The sequence below is a fragment of the Cyprinus carpio genome, chromosome A3 (assembly GCF_018340385.1).
Source record: "Cyprinus carpio isolate SPL01 chromosome A3, ASM1834038v1, whole genome shotgun sequence".
Lineage (NCBI taxonomy): Eukaryota > Metazoa > Chordata > Actinopteri > Cypriniformes > Cyprinidae > Cyprinus > Cyprinus carpio.
This window is the reverse complement of record NC_056574.1, coordinates 35,114,054-35,139,952: the sequence shown is the minus strand read 5'-3', so window position 1 is coordinate 35,139,952 and position 25,899 is coordinate 35,114,054. Positions and strand designations below refer to the sequence as shown.

The 25,899-nt window shown below is 36.3% G+C and overlaps 1 long non-coding RNA gene across 1 annotated transcript; it reads right to left on the bottom strand.

Annotated features, from left to right (window-relative positions):
- Nucleotides 1-3,949: 3,949 nt before the first annotated feature.
- Nucleotides 3,950-7,100, bottom strand: LOC109082197. Its single transcript, XR_006153575.1, has 3 exons — nucleotides 7,035-7,100; nucleotides 6,026-6,286; nucleotides 3,950-4,122 (listed from the first exon to the last, which is right to left on the bottom strand). It is a non-coding gene; the product is annotated as an uncharacterized LOC109082197 (long non-coding RNA).
- Nucleotides 7,101-25,899: the final 18,799 nt, after the last annotated feature.

The following is a 25,899-nucleotide window of genomic DNA, read 5'->3' as shown; positions in this document are numbered from 1 at the left end:
AGGCTATAAAGAAGTGCACGCAAAGGTCTGATGAGGAACTGCAACAGTGGGTCACTGATGTGACACAGTGGGCAGTTGACAGTAAGTATGTACTTGTTGCTGTCTCCTATCGATAGAATTTTTTTTTTTTTTTCTATAGATAGAAAAATGTGAGTTGTTTTTTGTTTTTTTACGACAGTGTTGTGAAATATACTCCTCACAGCAGTAGGGGGAGCTCGCTGAGAAAACATGCGACAACAAAAGTGAAAATCAACGAAGAAATGGCTCGAAATGCTAAGTTAATAATTAAACTTGGGTGATGTAGCATTCTCCCTCAAATTTATAATACGTACTCACCCTTGAAAAATGAGCAAACTGAACAAATGTTTTCAGATTCTTTAGCAGAACATTTGTGGATTTCCTTTGTTGTTTTAACATGTGTTCCTACTACATTCTTCTTATTGAATCCTCCTTTTACTATATTTAATGTATAAGGTGTTTTATAGAAATAGTATAATTGTTCTATTTTTGATAGCATAGAAAATGCATGATACTGATCAAATACCTTCACACATACTTTACAGCACCAGATGACCTCAGAACAGATGATCCAGTGGCGTTGCAACATCGAATTGAAGGCCTATTCTTGGGCATCCAGCAGAAAAAGAGGAATCTATATCGAGTAACCGGTAAGTAGCCTCCATGCCTTCATGTACTTGTGGAGTTCATTTTAAAATGTGATATCTATAGCTGTAACTAAGTAATTTAAATTTGATCACATCTTAACACTGAACAAACCACTACATAACCTTCCTACATTGAGTGAACAGTCCTGCCTTCCTATATGTCTAATGTTACCATCACCCAACTACCTGCATTACTTGAACATTGGCCACATTCTAGTCAAAATATTCTACAATTGCATTTTTGGTTGCTGATGATTTGTGCGCTTTGTAACATAATTTGTAAGGCGCCTTTTGGATATCCATTAGCACAATGACCAACTTTATGCATATCCTCCTTAAAATTCTTTTTGCTGTGTTTTTTGCTGCAGACCGTAACAAACAGCGACACAAGATCCGAAGATGGATTAGAGAGGATAAGAAAAAGCTGTTTAATGCCATATCCCAATACAATGATCTTCCAACCACCACAGAATCTGTAGATTCAGTTGAAGACCTTCTGGCAACAGAAAGCCCTATCTGGCCTTGGGATTCTGGTATATAAAGTTTGACATTAAAAATTTTAGTGAATCTTCATTTAAACACTTACCTCATTAAACTCTGACTTTCAAAGGAAAGAGGCCCATGTGCTTTTCATTTGTTTTGGTAAATCTGGGACAGACAATATTAAATTTTATTTTTAAACAGTTTTGTTTTTGCCAACTCAAACTGCACTCAAGAGAAAATGAGTAAAGGTCTGATTCCTCAGATTAATGTGTCAAGGTGGCTCGCCCTTTTCTTTTCCACACTGTAGATTTAACACCAATCACTTGTTACCTATGTTGTAGGGACAAAGAATTGTACCATTATTGAATTTTACTCCCAAAAAGGCATTAAGAGGTAGTATTTTAATGTGGTGGTTAATTCAATTGGTCATTTGTCTTCATAGAACCTGACACTTCCTTAGGCATGAAGAAGAAGGTTTTTGACAAGGTGATGTAGCTGGAGAGACTGATTGAGGAAGAGGCTATAATTTTAGAGGAAATGAAACAACATTGGACTCATCTTACAAGAACCTGCAGGGCCTTGAAGGACCAGGCTAATGTACTATCAGATGACCTGGCCACACAGAGTGAGTACTAATTTCTTAATGCTGTTTACTTCATATAGTTATATTAAACTGCTTGCAGATTGTGTTGCCATTTAAGGCAAAATGTTAAGGAATTTTATTTTGATACAATGTAGACCTGGAGTTCGGGGTTAGAGGTTATTTCCTGTATAGAAGAAAGGAAGCTGACAGTATGTGTGCACATGTAATCCATCTGTTGTTAGCACTAGAAGCAATGTCGTAAGTACAAAATTCATTATGTTAATAAGTTAATGTTACAATACTGTTTAAAAAGAAAAGACCAAACATAGTTACAGTGTTTATTTACATGTAGATACAGGTATATTTCATTAGACAAGATTTGTTAAAACATTCGAACTTTTTTCCTTTGTTACAGTTTTCACTCTGTCATGTAAGATGATGTTGAAAGCCACATTAAACAGCAAGAAATCGCTCACTACGACTTGTCGTCATTTTGCATCAGAGTTAGCTGGCTGTATAGCTACAGTTGCTACACTGCAGTGAGGACAGCACACAGATGATAATTCATACAAACTGCCATATTGATGTTTTGGTTAATTGCTTTTTTATTGTATATCCCAATTTGATTTTTAGACTACCCTTCAGGACTGTCTGGTCAAGCTTACCATGGCCTGCACAGTGCTGTCCTCCAAAAATGTGAGGAGCTCAAAACAGACCTGGTACCTGTGAAAGAAACCTACTCCCAAATAGTGGTAAATGGGAATGGTGGAACTGTTGTTGAAGAAGATGAAGACCCATATGAGCATGTCTCCACAGATGCCTCTACAGATGATGAATTATAGATTCTCTCTTCTCCACTGCACAAACTGGTCTCCTGACTCTGAGTAGCTCAAGTTAGCTCTCCCCATTGTAAATAATAAAAACTTGAACCTGAATTTTCTTTCACTGCCTGACTGAATCTTAATTTCTTTAGTAAAACAATTATCATTATTTCACAGTTTTGGTTATATTTTGTAATTTTGGTAACACTTTACAATAAGGTTCCATTAGTTGATGTTAGTTAATGTATTAATTAACATGAACAAACAATGAACAATATATTTATTACTGTATTTATTAATCTTTATTAATGTTAGTTAATGAAAATACAGTTATTCATTGTTAGTTCATGCTAATTCACAGTGCATTAACTAATGTTAACAAGAACAACTTTTGATTTGAATAATTCATTAGTAAATGTTGAAATTAACAGTAACTAAGATTAATAAATGCTGTAGAAGGAATGTTCTTGCTTAGTTCATGTAAACTAAAGTAGTTAAATAACATTAACTAATGGAACCTTATTCTAAAGTGTTACCGTAATTTTTATCTTGTATACATTTGCTCACCACATATTTTCTACGTTGACAAATGGATCAACAATAGAATATATATATATATATATATATATATATATATATATATATATATATATATATATATATATATATATATATATACAGTAAATACTATAATACAGTAGCCTATACTAAAATTTACTATAGTAAATAGTTTCACTTCCGAAAGTATACGCAAACTAAATACAAACAACGCCATATTCACCCAAATATCATTATTCATATTAAGCACATTAATCCTTGCCGCTAACACAAAATGCATTATTGTTTAGCTATGCAATGTCATCTGGACAGAGGGACACAAACCTGAACATTAAGGGCATAAAGTAGAGCAAATGTCTCCAACTACATCAAATTTAATTAATCTAAAGTCTAATCAAAATTTAAACTGCCACAAAATATAATAGGTTTCTTCCTGGACGATGTCCTACCCATCCACCAAGTTACAAGAAATCCTGCTTACAAACAATATATAGAAATTACATATATAACTACATACACAGACAAACACAGGTGAGAACATAACATATTTGACAGACGTAGATATAACAAAACTGACATTTAACACAGGATTTTTAATTAGGTTATTTCTAAAGATCTGTATGTACTCTATATAGCATATACAATTTAGGCAATGAATAACAAGTCAATAACTTTGTTTATGTTTGTAGTTATTTTATTCATTATAAAAAAAATACAAAATTTAAAAAAATTTAAATTCATTATTCAAGAAGGGAGGAGGGCTCCCAGGAGTCCTTCCATTTGGTCCCACTGTAGAGAGACAACGTTTTGAGTAAATATTTACTGAGTAACTTAAGTCAGGCTAGCAAAATGGTATATAATTTTATGAAATATAACTATTAAAAAATATTCAAACATTTCAGTAACTGTTGACATTGTTAATGTTTAAAATGTTGTGTATGTAATAAACTGTACATTAGTACACCTACCAGGTCTTGCATGGAACCCAACAAATGAGGACCTCCTCTGTTCCCTATAGAATAAACATAAAAAAAATCCCAACACAATATCCAGCAACGTTTGTCTTAGCACAAGTCATGCAATTGTGGTGTCAGCAAGTACAGTCTTTATGTCAGGAGTCCTCAAAAGATAATTTGTTGGAAAATATTAAAGCTACACTGTGTGATTTTTTTCCCCATCTAGCAGTGAAAAATTATATGACTCCCAGTGAATATTAATTTCTGTTCCTTTCAATTCCAAGTGCGTTTTAACTCCTACGGTGGCCATATAATTCCAAGATTAACATGGCTTCCAGTTCGACTTCGTCCATGAGTATCACTGAGTGTAAAACACGAAAGGCGAAGCTTGAATTTCCAGGTATGTCCCTCTTTGGCGAATGTATTTTCGAGATGCAGGCGCAACATGACTGCCACCATTCGAGCGACTCACTCGTATGTAATATAAATGGCAGATTCTACGCTTACGAGAATACTTTATTAGTTGGTGGAAGTATATGTGCTCATTCATTCATGTGTAATTACTTTCGATAGAACAAACTGTTTTTTGCTAAGAATCAACTTAAAAAGTTACACAGTGTAGCTTTAACATGTAATAACATTTAAAAATAACATTTACTGTTGTAAGATGGTGTTTCAAAGTGGTACAGTACAATATCATATACTGTCTGATGGGTCTAGTAAATTACATGAAAACCTTGTGACAGTTTCTATTCATGTTGACTTTACATTACCAACGGATCCAAAGAGTTATCAATTTTTACCTATGCATTAATGATTTCAGGGTTTCTGCAAGTTTCAATAAGTAAAATGTAAGATTTGTAAGACGTTTTTTAAGACCATTGTGAAGGAAATTTAAGACCTATTTCACATCAATACTTGCAAAAAAGTATGAAGCTATGAAGGAAAATCAAAGTCAAATAATTACTTGAAAAGTACATTAATTTACAGAACTGTGTGTGCAATTGTAGGTTTTATATTGGTCAGACAGACAACAAAGAACTACAACAAGTACCATTAAATAAATTTCAACATAATTAAGACTTACCTAAACATTTAAAACCTACTACATAATACCTTAATGTATTTAAGACTTTTTCTACATATTTGATGGTAACTGAAGTATTGATCGGATAGCAGTCTACATCATATGAGCAATACATACAGCCAAATTATTTTCTGTTATTGTAAAGTAAACTTTGTATGTATCTTGTTTGTAAAAATGGTTACATTAGTGCTCACTGCATGAACACTAAATCAGAATCCTAAATTATTGTTTTCCAAACATCTAGTTGTCGAATCAAGTGCTCAAACAATGCAGATATTTTTTTAAAGCAGTCTTAGGCTGTGTGTCCACCAAACCATTTTTAGCCAGCTGATAATGCCTAGCTGTGAGTGCTTGAGAGCATTTTGGCAGCGCAGCATTTTTTTTTTTCAGTTGAGATGCTTTGCTTGTTGTTGTTATACGGAATATCTGCGAAAGTGTTACTAGTATCTCATTTCACAGATTGTTTGTTTCTGTGTTGTTTCTATATAAAATTGTCGATAGATTATAAAGTATTTGCTCTGGCTCTAGTTTAAAATTATTTTGTTCCATTATTATGCTTGTTGCGGTCATCTGTTGACTTTGTACGAGCAGAGTGTGGCGGTTGTGTGTTATTAGTCCCGCCCCTCCTCCACTGTGATTGGACGGCTGGGTAAAAAGTGACAGTGATGAGTACTCCATTTGACCCAAAGTTGAACATTCTTCACTCCCACTGAAAACTATTGGAAAAATATGCCAGTCGCATGAAAAAACGCTTTCGTGGACACAGGGCCTTATTCATTGTAGAATCAAAAAGGATTTAAATATTAATAATGAGTGAGTGCGAGTACATTGATATAAAGCAAGACAGTTGAAAAGGCTTTAGAAAGACAAACCTCTCTCACTCTTCTTTTCAAAACCTTGGAGTAGTCAAAGTTGTTTTGCCTCACTCTCCAACAGCATTCTGGACACTCATCTGAAAGAGTATACCAGTATACCAATATATAATAAGTATACCAATATACCAGCATAGACAATACCTAACTGTGACGGCAGAATCAATGTGTAGTTGATACATCATATAATTTTAAATAGAGAAAATGTACTTAACACTTTTTTTTGCTTCATCTTGCTGGCTACCCTCTGTTGGACTGGATCTGTATAAAAAATATACAAGATACCACATTTTATTAAACACTATTTCTGTCAAGACCACTATCGTCAAATATATGATTGACAATTAGCATATAGTTTGGATTGGTGGTATGGTTCTGTTCTAGACAAGAACTCCCTGCGCATCCATGCAGCCTAGCATAGAATCATAAGAGCAGCAATAACCCCTCTTAGGGTAAACAGAACAGAACCAACATAATTGTATTGCAGATATCATTAATTTATTTTAATGTACAATATAATTAAGAGAATTTAAGTCTGATTCAGGGGTAATCAGAATGCTATAATGACTGATGAGAGGTGGAGCTGGGGATGGAGGAGGGTAATTCGCTCCTGAGAAACGCGACAGCTGCTGATAATACTGAATGAGCTTATATATGTATACAGTAATAGGCGTCGTATTCCTATAGGTAGACGTGGATCGGCTGATGCGAGCTTGACTAATGTGACCTGCCAGAACTGACGCTATGCTTAATATATAAATACAGTAAGTTATTACTAATTTAGAATGTACAGTATATGTTTTTATTTATATTTAGTTATTGTTAGTTATTACTAATTTAGAATGTACAGTATCGGTCAAAAGTTTGGACACACTTTCCCATTCTCTTGGATGGGTAGGTGGGTTCAAACTTTTGACTGGTACTGTATTAAAAAAACAGTTCTGTGATAACATATTTATTAACATAGTTCTAATTACACATTACTGACTATTAAGGAAATATACTTCACTTTGTCTTTTTTTGCCTTCTGGCCCCGGGGTCTTGTGGCTTTTGATGAGCCTGTGGTATCAGTAGCAGTAGCTTCTGGAGTGCCGTTGGTCTCAGTGGCTTCCGGAGTGCCGTTGGTCTCAGCGGCTTGCGGAGTGCCGTTGGTCTCAGTGGCAGTGGCTTCGGGAGGGTCAGTAGTTTCTGTGCTACTTGTCTGCAAGTTCATTTTCAAAGACAGAAGAAGGCCACAAGACAAACATCACACACAAGAAAAATTAAACAGTTTGCCTTAATCTCAGTGCCACTTTATTACATATAGCTTATGACTAATTATTGAACCACAAGGAAGAGGACCTGCGGGCGAGTGATGATAGTATTTATAATAAGATTGATTTCTACATTACAGGTGTGTTATGTTATGATTAAAAAGTAAAATTAATTATCTACAGTCTATATCAACAAATATAGTCATCAAGTTCCCAGTCAAGGTAATGCTGTCTCTTAATGTCTGACCAGAGCATTCTAGATTTTCTGCCTACTTTTTATCTAGCTTGTTGACTTGGCTTAACTGCTAAAGAAAACAATTGGGTGATCACATGCTGCTTTATCCTATTATGGCTGAAAGTAATGCTCATACTTTGCATCAATAGAAAAATAAAGATAATGATACTTGTGGGTTCACATTCCTTTGGGTTCCTTAGGGTTACCAGTGTTTTCAGATTAATCCAGAACTTCATATTTGTAAAAAAAGACTTACTCTTTAGCACAGCTTCATACATAAGCAAATCAGGATCCAAAATATAATCCCCTCTTAGGATGACATCGGCCACCAAGCTTCCTTTGCACTTCTTCCCTAAAAGTAGTATGGGGAAAAAATCAAGGGCAGCAAGTTTGTCAAGCTGAAATAAAAACATTATTAAATAAAAAAAACATGCACCGAATACAATAATTTAATTTAAATATTAATTTCATGACAATTGTTTAATGGTCATATTAAATGTACAACTCATATCAAGGAATTCATTACTATACTACATGTTTCACCAGCCATGTGAAAAAATGTCAAAATTTGGGAAAAAATATCCTCAATTTAGCAAAAACCTTTTACGGTCGCTTGAGGTGGTTTTTGTATTTTTTTGGAAAAGGGTTAATGTGCTGAATGGAACATGGTAACAGCTTTGCCCAAGTTCTGACATAAAGAACATTTAAGTCACATCACTGATCAGCTGTTTACGCAGTCAGAAACTAACCAGGAAACCCTCAGTAGCGGTGAGCGAAGAGCCCAGCACTAAATCCCCATCTGACATGTGGCGTGGGAAATGTGGTGTATGGGAAACCGCTTGGGCGGTGTTGCTCAGGACCCTGAGTCTTTCTGATCATGGCTCAGCCTCTGGAAGGTGTGAGGCCGTTAATGGCCCCCATAGCGCTGAGGTCCCATCTAAGGGGTGGGTTGTTTGCAGCCCAAAGCTGGTGGGAAACGGGGCGGGTTAGGGACAGCTTCAGTGTGGGAGGATCCCCTCGCGGGATCTTAATTAAATCCCTCCAACCCAGTTGATAGAAATGCACCTGATTGATATTTTATACTTTTTCTAAACATTTCATAAGTTTGCTTGACAATTACATGGAAACGTGGCTATTGACTGTTAAACTTTACTGTGTTAATTGACTTAACTTCATAAATTCCTATTAGAATCCTGAACTTTGACCTAACCTTACCAACACATGGCTGCTATTGAGAACAACAGTCCTGTTTTTGTTTTTCTTGACTGACTCCTTCCATTCATTTTTTCTATTTTGAAAGTTGCATCTCTTCGCTGCAACTTTCGCTTTATATGGCCGGAGTTGTTCGCAAAGTGGGCAAGCCTTGTATGCAACACTTATTAGGGTGTTGCACCCTGGGCACATTTTCTTTGAACTTCCTGGCATCTCTAAAATGAAGTAAAAAATTACATTAAAACCTTAATACAACTTGTTTTTGGAACAGGATACCCAATAACAAGAGGCACAATTATAACGTTAGAATTCTTTAAAACTAGGTTGTTACTATAAAGGGGGTTAGTACTACTGGTTAACCTAGCCACTTGCCAATGCCAACTGTCACGTGTCACCTATTAGCTGGGACGTCCGTATATTGGGCCGAATTTATTTGTTCCATTCGCGACGTCCCTTGTCCCGTTTATTGTCTGCTACGCTGATCTAACCACTGACTGATAAAACAGCAACAGCAGCAGAGTTGCAAGCACATGTAAAGTCATGTTTTTCCTATTTCCTGTATGACTGTTAAAAGGCGTGTGTATTTGTCTGGGGTTTCTCATTCCAGATTTATGCAGTAACGTTAGGCCAAGTTATATTGTTATTACTGACACATCATGAGTCTAATGACAACGAAATGCATCAATTATAACATTTAAACAAAATGTGATCATTACTTGTTATGAACCTCGTAACTTACCTGGACAGAGCGCAATGAGAAATCACTAAAGAAATCACCCAATCGCAAAGCGGACTGGCTACGTCTCCATAGCAACGGATGCTTAGGATCACGGGTAATGCTGGCGTCCACTAATTAATTAAATTAAATTTATAAAATTTATTTTAATTAAATTACTATCCAAAACAAATCCCCGTTCTCACAATCGAAGGAGAAACAATTAAAACTGATGGTCACTGTCGATAAGGCTCATGGGTTCTGTAGATTACTGTTAGATTTGACACACCAAACCGATAGAAAAACGGTAACATTATTTCTCAAAAAATAAAAAAGCAACTTTTAGAAGCAATAGCCGTAGCACAACTCTGCAGTCTCGTTAATTAACGGGTAGAATATATTTACTATATTTTGACTGGAATGAATCACTGACGATGAGAAGCCTACAGAATATAAATCAATAAAAACAAGGACAAAAAAAAATCTCTGATTAAATGTTGAATAATGTAGCTTTTTCTTAAACTCATTGATAAAAGTAAGAACAACAAGTTGCTTAAGAACTATGTTGCTAAACCCACCTGGTCAAGTCTCGTTATACAATAGTTATTATACAAGGCTTTCTTACGACATGTACGTTTTTTCCTTACTTGTTGAGGAGTCAGTTATTTGTCTGTATTTTATATATATATATATATATATATATGTATGTATGTATATGTGTTTGTGTGTGTTTTATTATTATTGTTTTATTGTTTTATTATTATTATTTCTTTGTTGATATATTCAATGCAGTGCTGTTTCTTCTTTGTAAAAGAAGAAAAAAGACATGTCACTCTTTGGACATTTGTGTTTCAAAACTGTTGCAATATGTACCGGATGGTACATATTTGTGGCGCTGCAAAAAAGTGTGCAGAGGTACATATTTCCCATGAGACCAGGTTGGCAAAAGTAATTATCATAAATGTGGGGGGGGGGGGGGGGTAGTAAGGAGACATTTGAATTATTTACTAATAAACTAGTGTTTTCTGAGTCTGTCACAAGGATGAAGTTGCCTGACTCACCATCTCCTCATTAGACACGCCTTTAGAGAGAAATGCATTTTTACGGATTATGATTATATGAAAGAGTTTTTGTTTTCGATTTGTTTTATTTCGTTAAGTAGTCATTTAAATCTTTCTATGGATATAGCCTATTTATCATGTCTGTGAGGCATGTTTTTACTGAGTGTCGTTCATTTTTGGCTACAAGTCATGAAATATAAAAAAAAAATGTATAAAATAGGTTAACTAATAGGCTATTATCGAAAACAGAAAAATCAACAAGAGTATGTTTGATTTTAACTGCCACAATATGAAGTGAAATTTGCAGCGGTTAACACTAGAGTTTTGAAATGTATATGTACATGAACTTTGTTGAATAAAAAAATACAATCTTGCTGGTTTGTGACTTTTCATAAAAGTGTTTCTATTTTTACTTACAATAGATTTTATATAAATTACATAAAAGGCAAAAAAAAAAAAAGAGCATTTCTACCTATTAAAGCCATAACGGTCATATTGACCGCTCTAAATCTCACGCGATTCTATTGTTCTTTCCTGCGGTTTATTGTCTCTGTCAGCGTCACCAGTACTATTAGCATATGCTCATTTGATTATAAATACAAATTCTTGGACTACAAATTATTATTGCCTTTTAAAAAATAGATTTATAAAGAGTTTATAGGGAGCATTTAGAAAATGTCTAATACAAATAATAGAATGAAGAGAAATATGACTTTTGCCATGGCCTTGGAAATGCTTCACAATCTGGACAGTGATGACTCTGATGCAGGGGCACTGTCTGAGGTGGAAAGTGACAGCGACCTTTCCTGGGTGCAGGACAACAGTTCATCCTCATCAGAGAGTAAGTCAGAGTCCGGAAAAAGAGGCGGCTACCTTAGGGCTAGATTAGGGAACCAGATGTTCCGTTCACAGCTGACGTTCCAGGTAAACTTGGATGCCCATATTTACTAGTTCTGCTGTTCATATTATTATTTTATTATATTATAATATTATAAAATTATTATTATTATTATTATTAGAATATTACTATCATTCTTACGTAATTGTTATTGTTATTATTATTAGAATATTATTATTATTGTTGTGATGTTATTATTATGATTATTATTATTATTATATTTTTGTTTAGTGTTATATTGTTGTCCTAGGCCTTCCCGAACCAGTACCTGCACTTGAGCCAGCTGGAGTGCTCAGCCCGACCTTAGGTGGCTGTGGAAAAGGGAAAGGATGGGACGGTGTGGACCATCCTTCAGTCAACTGAACGTCCAGGGAGAAGGCAGAGCCAAAATGTTCTGACTGAAGCTGCCGGTCCCACCGCGCACGCGAAGCGCAACATCGAAGATGCGCTCACTGCCTTTCTGTGTTTGTTTGACGATGGCATGTTGAAACACATCAGGGACTGCACTGTGGCTGAGGCACATCAGCACCGTGGTGACAGCCCATAGGACCTGACAGTGGCTGAACTGAAAGCCTCCATAGCTCTGTTATATATCCGTGGAGCACAGGGTGCGAAGAACATGGATTTGGGAAGCCTTTGGTCGGAGAAATGGGGCTTCCCGTTTTTCAAAGAAACCATAGCCAGAAATCGCTTCAGGGAGATAATGAGATTCCTGCGGTTCGATGAAAAAAGAAACCCGACGTGTGTGTCTGCAGGATGACAGGTTTGCCCTGGTATTGGCCACTTGGAACAAGTTTATTCAGAACAGCGTAGCCTGTTACAGCCCGGTGCCGACAAAAATCCTTATTTTTGAACTTTCCTTGCGACTTCTCTTGCTTAACTGCTTGGTCCCTGACAGAATAAGCCTGATAAATTTGGCATCAAATTTTGGCTGGCTGCTGATGTCCATTCGAAATACATGCTGAACGGGGTTCCGTTTCTGGGTAAAGAAGAGGCACGGAGCAGAGGTCAGCTCGTGGGAGAGAGTGTGGTGCTGAAACTGGCGGAGCCATTCTTGGGTAAGGGAAGAAATATTACAACGGATAATTTCTTCACTTCACTGAAACTGGCCACCGCCTTACAGGCCAAGAAGACCAGCCTGGTTGGCACTATGGGAAACAGTAAGTGTGAGTTGCCCCCCTCCACAAAAGAGCAAGCGGAGTTGTATAACACAAAAGTGCTAAAATGTGCGGATGCGACGCTCACGATATACAGTAGGTTGACATCCAGAATGTAATATTGCCACGCGTACCGCCGCCGCCGCAGGGCCGCAGTGTTAACTGCAAGTCAGTCGTGTCTTAAAATAATTAGCAAAACTACCACCAGGTGGCGCAAAGGGACGGATTGCGAACTGAATGTAATTGTAAAATGAAAGGAAGACGTAAAACAACAATAACATTATAATATACATTATAACATCCTTAAAAGCCATTAAAAAATAGGATAGTCTTAGGCTACAGTCTACTCATCAAAAATTAAAAAAAAAAGACCTTTACACAAAGGCTCTTAACAGCCATTACATTATATATATATATATACATATACAGATTAAAAGCTAAATGTTTTTATTTTGGTTCATTCTTGGTTAAAAAAAAAATAATAATCTTCAGGTTCTATTTGCAGAGCGAAATGAGAATGGTGCAGCATTTACAAATAATTCTTATTCACTCTGTTATTATTCTTGATTTTTCAAATTGCTAACACTTTGCATTTTTAAATTATGCCTTTACTGTGTGACCAAAAATTGTGAATTGTGACTTTGATCGCGCTGGTGCCTCACGCGCACATATTCATTGGAAACAGCAGTTGTTCACCGAGCCATGCGGCGCCAGCAGCGGTCCACTTTGGCATATTTTTGCTCATGATGTTTTTTTTTTTTTTTTTTTTTTGTTGATACTGAAACACGTGTGAAATCCAAAGCCTATTTTACCTCATGAATAAGAGTTTAGCTTCAAATGGGCAACATGTTTGGATTTGTCCCGAATGAGAGGGATAAGCCCAACCTTATGTATCGCTTTAAATTATTTTTAATTATTATTTTGGTTTTGTTTATAAGCCTATATTATTATATACTGCAATTATATTTATCCGTTAGAATTATGTATTTGTAATTCTTGTTTTGTTCTGATAAATTTGTTAAATTTAAAGGATTTGTTGTAAAGTGAAGGGAACTAAAAATATCCTGTTGGTACATTCTAACATTATTAGGCCTGCCGTTATTATTTCTGAATGTAATAAAATGCGATTATACATGACTTATATATATTTTTTTCCTCACAAAAACTTAATTTATTTTTAGTGTGTTTTTAAAAAAACATGCAGCAAATGAAAATAGGTGATTAATCGGTTAAAATGTGTTACTGCGGGTTAACAGATTTACATTATAGTATAGCAACAGAGTATGGGCCTAATCTAGGCTATGTTGTTAACTATTTACAAGTTTCGTGTATGTTTTTATCCAGTTTTTTTTTTTTTTTTTTATTGCATCTGAAAATTACTTTAAGAAACAAAAAAAAACTTCAGCTGTGGACGATTTAAAAATGTTTGATATAAAGGTTGCTGTCCCATTTTACACAGGAACTGTTCATTTTAAAAACAAACAAATTATATTGTTAGTTTCATGGTAACACGCAATCAAGGTCTTCGGTTACTATACTAGATACAAGTTCATTTAGACTATTTAACATGCACTATGACATTTTCACTCGTTTCAACTTATAAACTTCTTGAGATTTTAAAGTCAGTTTAATAGTATTGAGATTCAAGTTGAATCTAGTATAAAAAAAAGCTTTAAACTGCATAAATTATTTCTATGACTTAAAGTAGTCTAACTTAAAAATATGTTATCACGACTTTTCATCATATGGTTTTTTACAGTGTGATAACAAGCTATATTACTTTTCCATTTCGGAAACCAAGCACACACTTTTTTCTTTTGTAAATATATGATTCGCTTGTATATCTCCTCCAACTGAGGTTGGTGGGTTTTTTATTTTTTATGGAAGGTCCCACTGTCAGGGGAGTCAAAAGATAATTACATTATCATTAGGCTTGCCAATTAACTTCAGCAATTGAATATAAGGGCTAATTGTGATACTTTCTCTTTTATTCTTTAAGAAAATTATGTTTATTGTTGTAGGAAAAAAGTTTTTATTCTTTAAGAAAATAAGGGACAGTAAAAGGGACGATTCAAATATTTGTAATGTACAATAATGTAAGCCTATATCTTCCTGCTGTTAAAAAGTAATCAGAAATAATCATATTTGTTTTGCTTCACCCATTTATGTACAATTATTCAAAAAAAACAAATTGATATCATACAAAATATTCAATCGGCTGGAGTAAATTTTACCATTATAGAATTGTGGCTTTACAAGGGTAGTAATTTAGGAGGTGAAATTAATGTGAAAATACAAATGGCAAGGAATTTTAAAGCATAACAAGTGAAGGTCTATGAAACGTTAGTCAATAAAGCAATTTTTTTAAACAATGCTACAAGGTTTTGAACTACAATATTATTTCAACCATCAAAACTTGCGGACGGTGAAGCTGGGTCAGTTAGCTAGAGTTGTGCTCGCTAACTGAGAGCAGCTGGCAGAGGATTCCGCTTGGTCTTAAAGCCTTCCTCAAACGCCTACGTTCACAAATAACAATGATTTTCGCAAAAATAATGATTAATTATCAATTGAGAATTTGTTATTATTATGGTCTGGTGAAAATAATAATATGGGCTGAGAGAAAATAATGAATAAAAAGAGTAGGGCTGCTGTGAGTGCAGGCAGCACATTTCAACCAGTAACATGACAACACAGCGTTCCTTGCAGCCAAAAACAGACCGAATTCAGTTCAGCTGGAGGGGGTTGGTTTTTTGGGGGTAGTTCTGTATAGCTTGTAGGGGTTGAAATAAAGGTGTTAATCTCTTGCTATTTATATGGACAGTGTCTTATGAGGGTTTCATACTTGCAGAGCAGGTTAGGCAAAGTGGGACAAATGCCTCGTTTGGTTTGACTTTTGTCATTTTTCCAACTGCATACAGAGTATTAGATACATTACAATATAATATGTTTTTTTTCCTCAGGACAGATGAGGCACCTCAGAGAGAGTCAAAGAAACTGGTGAAAGAGACGCGGATCTGTCAAAGAGACAAAAACATTTGTTTAACTTTAACAGAGATGTCAAGAGGGTATTTAATAGGTCTGCCCCCCACGTACGATGTTTCTAGTTACAAGTAGCCTAGTCGTTCATTCAAGTCATTATTCAACTAAAGCACATGCAGTAAGTTTGCCACAAAGCACAGGCAGAAGTAGCCTAATAATTGTGAAAAAGAAGACATTTAAATTTTTTATGAATAAACTAATGTTTTCTTGTCGGCTGCAAGATGAAATTCACAGTGCTGACTCTCATCTCCACAAGGATGAGCATAATCAGGGAGTATTTGCTTTCATTTTGAATTGGTTTGTTTAAAACTAGACTTTCTGTGGATATATTTCTCATGTATGTGAGGCACCCTAATTTTAAGTTACTTCATAATCAGAAAAAAATTCAAATGATCTTGAGGGCGCCTCCCTGTCATGCATGTGCATTAATAATTTTTGCACAAACACCTGAATATGAATAATAATAGAGCAGATTTCTTTTCAGTTACAGTACAGGATCTGCATTAAAAAATAATCTTCACAAGTCTACAACTGAGACAGATGCAGTTATAAACTGTAAATTAAAGGCTATTTGACGTTTTAAAATGATCTAACGGCCGATGCCGCTCCAATTCATTGATCATTAGTTGTTCTTGATCAAGATTAAACGGATACATGACTCTTATAAACTTGTTTTAATAAATCTCTTTTGCATCAAATAATAAAAATATACAGCAGGTTAAGTTAAATATTATTGTACAAATAATTATAAAATGCTATAGACTGCTAACAAGATGGAAGTTTCACATTTTGCACGTACATTACAATGTAAATTTTTTACATGCAATTATCCAAAATAAAACCAAACAAGAGTTGTAATGAAGATAAAATATGTAGACAAATAAGAATAAATGCTGCACGTCACACTCAGCATCATGCGCGCCGTGCAAATCTTGCACTCTGATATTTTAAGAAAATATGATACACTCCTGCATTTAAATGCAGCTGCATTTAAAATTGTATGAAAGCAAGTAAAGAAGGCTCCCTTTAAAATCACTGAAGTAGTCAATTAATGAAGCTCTTTTTTACATTGTGTGCATTTTGTTGATTATAATGAAAGAACTTGAGTTTAAACGTGAGGACATTTTTTTAATCCGTCCATTCTTTAGAGTTTCAGTGATTTAGCTAAATCGTGCAGGTTTAATTTATTCATTTCTTGTTTTAATTAGGCCTAAATAATGGGAGTGAAATTATACAGTGCCTCACGTTTTACTAAAATAGATGAAATGATTTATTAAACACACAACAATGTCTTAATCAATGTACAGACAGATATCTTTTTCCCAATAAGTTATCTGTCAAAATAAAGGACAGGTAACGAATAACAAAGTAGTGTGCTGTTTTATTAAAAGAATTTTAAAATATAAATTAAAAATGCATTTGTGACAAATATAGGCCTAATATGTTACAATATTGACATTTTGCATATAAATCCATGTAGCCTAGCTCACTAAAATAGGCTACCATTTTTAATGCTCCGATGCAAAGTAAACCACCATTTCTTTAGGATAATATAACACATAATTCTTATTATATAAATAATACCGCACACCTATTAAATAAATGTGTCAAATCTAAAATATGGTGTAATACTGTGTAGCTTAGAGAAAATATAATCACATGCTCATAGGTGTAACCGAGGCCCAATGTGGCCCAGGTAATTTTTAGCAGATAGATTTGAAATAATCAAATTAAGGAATTATGCCTGACTACGCCACCTTGGGAATTTCACCCAAAGAATCCAACTAAAAGGCTTTACACAGGTTCCCTACCCAGAGGCAAGCAAAACGTGGAGACAGAGGTATCAGTCAAATACAAAGTTTTATTTTAATATCCTAAAAGCATAAATTAGACAAACTCACACATCAACTTTAGTGTAAACTTACATCAGTCACTTCAGCTGCCATGGAGCTGCAGCCAAACTACAGGGAAGATACTCCAATAATAAGGGATCTCACAATCTGCACAGCACACTCACATACCAGTTGAAGAACCCCAGTGCACACCACAAACCACAGCACACAATGAAGTAGTACCACCACCACCTACAGAGGAATTGTCGCCCTGGTCAAGAAGGCCTGCAGCTCCTAGACAAAAAGAACTCACACACACATTAATACAACATATTGTACCAATTACACAACTGTAAAGAAAAACTTACTTTAACTCACAATAAACTACAGCAAATGTACAAACAATTGTTTCACAATACTATCAACCAAAATAAATCAATTAACAAAAACAGCACTCAATTTAGACTAAGACAAAGAAAGGAAAATTAAATCAGATTAAATTCAAATACCCAATTTCACATTAATATGGAAAAAAAATTACAATACAAGAAATCAATACAGACCTACAAAACCACCATCAAACGAAAATAACAAAACAATAACTAATACGGAAAGTACCGGATTTAAATTGAATAGACAAGAAATCCAACAAATTTAACAACTAAGTACCACACAAAATAAACACTCAAGGCCTTTTGTCTTACCAAATATAAGCTGCGGGAACTGGGATGTAGGTGTAATTACTCAGCCTATTTGCAATAGCCGTCACCCGTACACAACATATCAACTGAAATAAAACACAAATTGCGACTCGCACCACTTTGACGGCGGATAAGCGGATATAATAAGTTACACGCATACCTGGAGGAGGACAGATACAAACTCATAGCCATCAGCCGATTAAAGCAGCGGTGGCAAATGCGGAAACGACCATAAACACAGCCGTTCTCCTTTACTGAACCAAACCAGAGTCACGTTAGATCGCAACAGCGGAAACCACACCACATCCGGGAAATGATGCTCTGCCTAGGTGCATTCGGCAATGGCTTTTATAGCCCGCACAATTGATGACATTAAAAATGCCCAGCCCAACCACTTAACTCGGGAAATCGTGCCACATAGGCTTGACATTTATCCTGCTTGAATTCGTTCTAAGAAATGCACATAACTTCATGAGTAGTAAATTTTCATCTGTGAATATTCAATATTTTAACTACAGTGTTTTTCTTTCATTTTCCCTGACTGCAGCCGTCAAATGTAACACATCGTTGAGGCAAAGCTGACGGCTATTTGCGAAAATGTGCTTTGATGCGTTTGTTTGATAACTTGTGGTTAAAGCGCCACTCAGCGGTCAAAAGCTGCAAAGGCACTTTGCAGACGCGGCGGCGGCAAAAAGCTAATTTTGGTTGGCCACCTACTGTACTTCCACAAAGGTCTAGTACCAAGGATGATGCATCCCGAGTAATCAAACCCTTCCCTTTTTATAGTATCAGTGCCAACACTGATAGGTTCATAGGATTTAAACCATATTAACCAATCACAAAGGAGTAGGGACACTGATAGGGTTCACAGGCTGGCATGACGTCAGCCAATCATATCTGGGCTATACCTTACCTGGTTACATTCATTTTATATATAAGGCTTCTATTGTCCTCATTTATAAGTCGCTTTGGATAAAAGTGTCTGCTAAATGACTAAATGTAAATGTATATTTACTCCAATCAGGATAACTAATAAAACCATGGTTAATTTTCATAAGGGTATTATAGTAAAAGTGTAGTAACCATGTTTTCTTGGCTTACTGATTACCATTTTGTTCTGTTTTGTCATTTAGGAGAGTCGTTTACATCCTTCCACTTCCAATTCAGGATTGGGGCTACAACAGTCTCATTGATTATTAGTGAGACGTGTGAGGCCCTGCACCAGACCCTAAAGGCAAGCAAAACTGCAATATTTTGAAATATTGAAATGATTTGTCCCAGCTTTTTGTGGTGCACCTGCATGATGACATATCCATACACCACAAATGTATGCCAAAAGCATATATTTATATTACAAATGCCTTTAAAAGTGTACATGGATGTATAAAAATGTGCTTTCAGACTTCAAAAATGGAAGAAGTTTGGAGGGAAATTGCAGAGAACTTCCACAACAACCATGGCCTCCTCAACATTCCCTCCGCACGACCGCTTCCAGGCTCAGCAACTGAAGCTCCCTTTATGTTTTTGGTAGATGATGCCTACCCTCTTTGTGGTGATCTCATGAAGCCAATCCCCGCCAAATGGATCATGACCACCGAGTGTTCAACTATAGACTCTCCCGAGCCTGTAAAGTGGTGGAGAATTAAATTTTTGCCATTGTATAAAGCAGTGGTTTTGTTCAACTAAGTAGTGATGTATTTGTGTTGATTTAGATGGAGAATATTAATTAATGGTGCCCACTGATGGCTACAGTCGATGCATCAACTTTCTCCGTGCTGCTAACAACAGTCACAGCAGCACTGTCATGGATAGTTTCTTGGATGCCATTTCCAAATATGGAGTCCCTTCCAGGGTGAGGACTGACCATGGAGGAGAGCACAATGTACTGTGCTTGTTCGTGAACTTGTTCAGAGGCACTGACCAGGGTAGTGCTCTTAGAGAAAGAGTCAGCGCTTTGAGAGACTCTGGATGGATCTATGGCATGGGGTGTCAAATGTGTACAATGACTGGTTTCATTTTCTTGAGAGTGAAGGCATTGTTAATGTAGATAATGAAATGCACATGTGGTGTCTACATCTCATGAGTTAATAAAAACTACCAATTTTACACACCAGTGGTCCAATCATGGTTTTCGAACTGAGAGGCACCAGATACCCCTGCAAATCTTTTTCTGGGGTTGCCTGGCACAACAGAGGCTGGCAAGGACTGCAGTGCAGGAGATATTTGCAAGAAAATCATACTCCAGTGAAGGAATGACTGGTCCAGCAGAACAAGTTGGTGGTGGGGGTCATTCTGTATCAAGAGTAGTACCTCATGTGCATTGGCCTGAAAGAGTCACTTTACCTCCAAACCAGTTCACTATGACTGATAACCTCTAACCTCTGAAGGGCCGCGGCCCTCCGGGAACAAAGTTGACTAGTCCTGGTTTATTCCATAAAAAGATATTAATAATGTAAAATTGACTAGAATTGCTTTCATATATACTTGGATATGTTTTTTTTTGTGTGTGTGTGTGTCATATACATGTTATTTTACTGATAGAAGCCCAGGGATAACAAATCAAATATGTAGTGTCATCAATAAACAACTGTTTTATGTGAAATCAGACATCTGAGCTCCCCCATAGTCAAAATGGCATGATCATAACACCCCGTGAATATTCGACTGTGAGATTGGTAGTCGAATCAGGCTCCTCGAATCGAAGCATCGAATCGTCGACTATCCGGGGTCACCCTAGTGTAGTATAATCTAAATATATCAAAGAGCAGTATTAAACATGTATATTAAAACTGTTCATAGCTCTGATGGATCAGGGGGCTCAAAACAATGCTGCAGGTATTTGCTTTGGGGAAGATTCTGGTGGCCTCATTCTCTTGAAGGTGCAGAAACTCTAGTTTGGGTTTCAATGAGAATACTAGTTATATCTATAGTTATATAGATTTGAGATGACGAGGGTGAGTAAATGTGACAACAAAATCTTAGGGTAAAATAACACTATCTATCTATCTATCTGACAGGAAGTATAACTAATTTTTACTTTGAGTGCAATATTTACTTAAAACGAGGGAACAAATTAGTAAATCGAATGCACAATTTAATGTTTTCTTCCTACATGTCATGTGCAGGGCTCTGGAATTGCAGGCAAGAGTTTTCTGCCAGTCTTCTCCGTCAAAAATATTTCACACGAGTGGATTCTCGTATAAAACCACCTTCCTTAGATGCCCCCTCGCCAATTCCATCAGCATCTCTAAACACATGGTCCAGTTTTGCCTCAGGTTTAAATCATTGACTCTAATACTTTTTTCCCAGCATATTCAATCTTGTGGTGTTAATTTGGTTGGAAGCAAGTGCAAATGTAAAATCCACTTTTCTTAGCATTGTAGTTAATACTGATTTGAGGTAAACACTGAAACAATATAAACAAAATGCTAGTTTGTCTTTTGTTGTCACCATTAAAGCGTGTCAATCAACAATATATTAAATCACTCACCCATCTTCATCCAAAATATAAATATCTATGATTGGAACAGGTGGTTTAACTGATTTATACGTCACATGTAAAGGAAGCAATAAAATAATGTGATGCTACCTACATATATCTAATGAAGAATGAAATGCACCATTTCCTGTATGTGAAGGAGTGATCTTCCTAGTTGTCCACTAGCAAGTCATTTACAGTGTTTTGGAACTGTACAACTAATCCTCTGCTATCCATCTTTGGTACTCTGAGTTTCCGTAGAGTACTCAAACCTGGTAGAGGGAGGGCTATGTAAAATAAATGTGCATTTTGAATTAACTTAATGTTGATGGGTGTGTGGTGGTATTATGACATGTAGTGACATGTGACATTAACTTATCGCTGGCACTTATTTAACGTCTTGTGGCATATTGAAAATTATGTTTTAATGTTAATACAGTGGTCAAACACACACAAATACTCACCCATTTAATGTTCGATACAAAGAACAAGTTTTATTCCGTTATTATGTCACTAGATGAATGCACTCTGGGCAAATAGGCCCTGTTGAGAAATGCTAAACTACATAGATGGCTTGCTACTGCTATATAGGCATGATAACATAATCACTGCTTAGTGTGTGTGTCAGTGTTTATATGTTTGTATGTATGAGTCATTGTATAAAATGGGTGCCATTTCCCGCAATTTTCTAAATTTTCATTAAGAACAAACCTTTTTTTTTAATTCTGCAACTTGGAAGATATGTTAGGGTGTATTCACACCTGTCTTGCTTGGTTTGACTGAATCGAACTTGAGTTCGTTTCCACTCTTGGTGTTGATCTTTTGGGCAGGTGTGAATACAACAATCGCACTTGGGTGCGCACCAAACAACCGTACCGAGACCCAGCTGAAGAGGTGTTCTCAGTCCGCTTCCAAACGAACTCTGGTACGGTTCGTTTAAAGTGTGAAAATGACCCCAACCTTGATCTGACCCATTTGCAGAAATTACACTCTGAAACAGACAGCTTGCACGTGTAGTGCTGTTGTTTGCGTTTCAATGGCTTAAAGGGTTACTCCACCCCAAAATGAAAATTTTGTCATTAATCACTTACCCCCATTTCATTCCAAACCCATAAAAACTTTGTTCGTCTTTGGAACAGTTTAAGATATTTTTGATGAAAATCGGGAGGCTTGAGACTGTCCCATAGACTGCCAAATAATTAACAGTGTCAAGGTCCAGGAAAGTATGAAAGACTAGACCATCTGTCATCAGTGGTTCATCTGAATTTTATGAAGTGTCAAGAATACTTTTTGTACGCAAAGAAAATAAAAATTATGACTTTATTCAACAATTTGTCTCCTCTGCATCATTAGCGCCATTTTGGAGAATATCCACTGAACGCAAACTTTGTATGCTGTTCTGTGTCAGCCACACCACACGGATGTGCTGTTGTTGTTCAAATCAAAGCATAAATAAACGTAGAAAACGTATCCGTGTGGTGTGGCTGACACATTTTTCACAACTTGCACTACACAGTGTCTTGTAATCATGTAATGTCATCTTTATGGTTCTGTTGATGGACTAATTCTATGTTTGCGTCTCTCTAACATTTCCTCTTCTCCTACTACAAGTGCGTATCAGTGTTTAGTTAAACAGATAAAAAAAGTTACGGGCAGTAAAATGAGGTGGATCATCCTAGAGTTGTGCATACTCAGCCGGATTTAAAACCACGTTAGCCAGCACACCGAGCAACTAAGCCACAACGCAGTGCAAATACATGGAAGATACTGCCCTTTCTAAGACCATCTCAACCAGACCAGCATCTGGCAATTAATAATCCAAAAGAAAGTGGTTGCTTACTCATAGAAGACAGATGAAACAGCTTGTTGCTTCGGTGGCGAAAACTCGCATTTGGCAGTGATCCAAAGACAGTTCATAAACAGCGCTGTATTTAATCAAATCAAAGTTAATAATTCTGCAGGAGTCAAAAAATTAAAACTGCACACTTGAAAAGTCCAAAATTAGTCATGAAAACAGAAGGGCAGTGGAAGAGCAGCGGCAGTCAAAACACAGCGTTCGCTCAACCGGAGGTGTCAGATTCTTTATTCCGGTTAATTTCCCTCATGTCATTGAAGCAGTTCACAGTGTGGTTGGCTTGAATGAGGAAACAAGCACATCCAAAGCACTATTTTTAGTGCTGAAGTTAGGGCACAACCTCAAGAAGACAGCCGACATTATTGAATGGGAGGCAATGATGTCAGGTGATAGGAATGCTCTTAGCAATGTGCAGGCCTTTAAACAAATCTGTGACACTAAATGGAGTGAGTGTGTGATGAGTGAGGCAAAAGGGGAAGAACTTCCAAAAGTGACACTCAGTCAGGTGATACTTTTTAATAGTAGAAGTGAAGAAGAGGTATCCAAGATGCCCCTTAATGCTTTTACATTGAGGGATACCTCATCAACTCAGATGTAGCTTGCTTTGTCAGACCTTGAGAAGAAACTTTATAAGCACAGAGAATTGAGATAAAAGGCAAATGTGGATGAAAATTCCCCATTCTTCTCACACCTGATATGACGACATTGATGGAGTTACTTGACTCGCCATAATCGTGATGTGCTTGATGAGAATGTGTTCATTTTTGGAAGACCACAAGCAGTGGAAGGAATCTTGATGAGATCCAGACTAATCCACAAGGTAATACAGGTCCAAATAAATAAGTAAATTCATTTACACATTATCCTCCATAGATTTTTTGGCAGATGGCAATGAAGAAAATTTAACACCACCGTTAGTTAGACATTTGTTAAATGTAGGTGTTTAAAAAATATTTCACTAGTTCACACTTACATATTATTAGCTGAGGTATGAAATGCGTATTTGGCGTGTTGTCCGGGGAAGGGCTCCGAGCTTGGGAAGGGCCCAAACCTAGAGTACCCCCCCTTCCCCGTCTAGTTGTAAAGTGAACTTGGAGTGAGGAGTTGGGGTGGAGGAGGGATGCTGATAAACCATCAATGGATAGAGGTAAGTCAGCGGTATTTATACTGTGGTATTGATTACTTGATTGTGGTCCACCGGTGTTGATTAGGCTATTTATCTGACGCGCTCCACCCGAACCTTGTTAATAAAACATCATTTAGTTTGCTACCTAATAATTTTGTATATGTGGTTGCTGTGTTTTCTAGAGATAATACTGATAGACAGTGTTGGATCAGACTCTGAAAATGAGAAAGAAATCATGCTTCACCTTCAAATTAAGCAGGTATGTAGTCAGTGTTTTATATTCTATGCTTAGCAGGCAATAATGACCGCCGACAAATGAAATGAGAAATGGAAACCTGTCCCACTTGCCATTCATTGAATGAGATGAGCCATGAAGCTATTATCTAAATTACAAATTACAAATGGACACGTCCATTTATTCTTGAAGCATTCATGTTTCATGTCACTTTTATCGACTGAAAACCTCTACTGAACTCAAGACTATTAAAGTGTAAAGTTTTATTAGAACATGAATTTTTGAGACAATGATAGAATATTTAGTAAATGAAAACTATATTTAAGAACTTTTTAAAAACAATTCTGAACCATTGAAACGCTTAACCACTAAAATTTTACAGGCGTCACCTGTGAAATCAACAATCCATTTAGTCTACCATTTTTTTTTTAAATATCCGCAGCACTTTTAGAATTAAGATGATAAATGAAGTCCCACCCCTTATTTCCAGGATCTCCTGCTCAATGGTGTCCAGGTTTTCTGGGGCCGATGCTTGAGGTGGTGGGTCCACCACCTGTGCAGTTGAGTTCCACACCTGGGGCAGTTGGGGCACCAGCAGCAGCTGGTGGGTCCTTCACTTTACCTAATTTTGTGACCATGGGGATGGATGGTGACGTCAACTCCCACTCAAGTGACCTCACGGCCTTGGACCTCTGAGAAACTTGTAAAATTTTACATTGCTATCACTTAAATAAAAAATAAGCTATTTTATATGTTGGTTTAAAATGTAAATGGTCAAAATGCGATCATTTTAGTTTTAATACTGACGTATCGTGATATTTTTTTTGCCCTTTTTTAAGGTGTGTCTCGACATATTTGCACACCTTCTGGCAGAGTGGGCATGCAAGGTTTGTGAGCTTTACTCTGTCTTGGGCATACTTAATCAATATGCCCTTTCCTCCACATTTTTAATATCTTGGAACACCCTGACGTGCTGCCTTATGTTGGGGCACAACAGACACTTTACCATCTTTTGTTTTAAAAGTCAAAAATTGTTCAAACAGAAATGATAAAACTTTATGACTGCATCTTAATTAT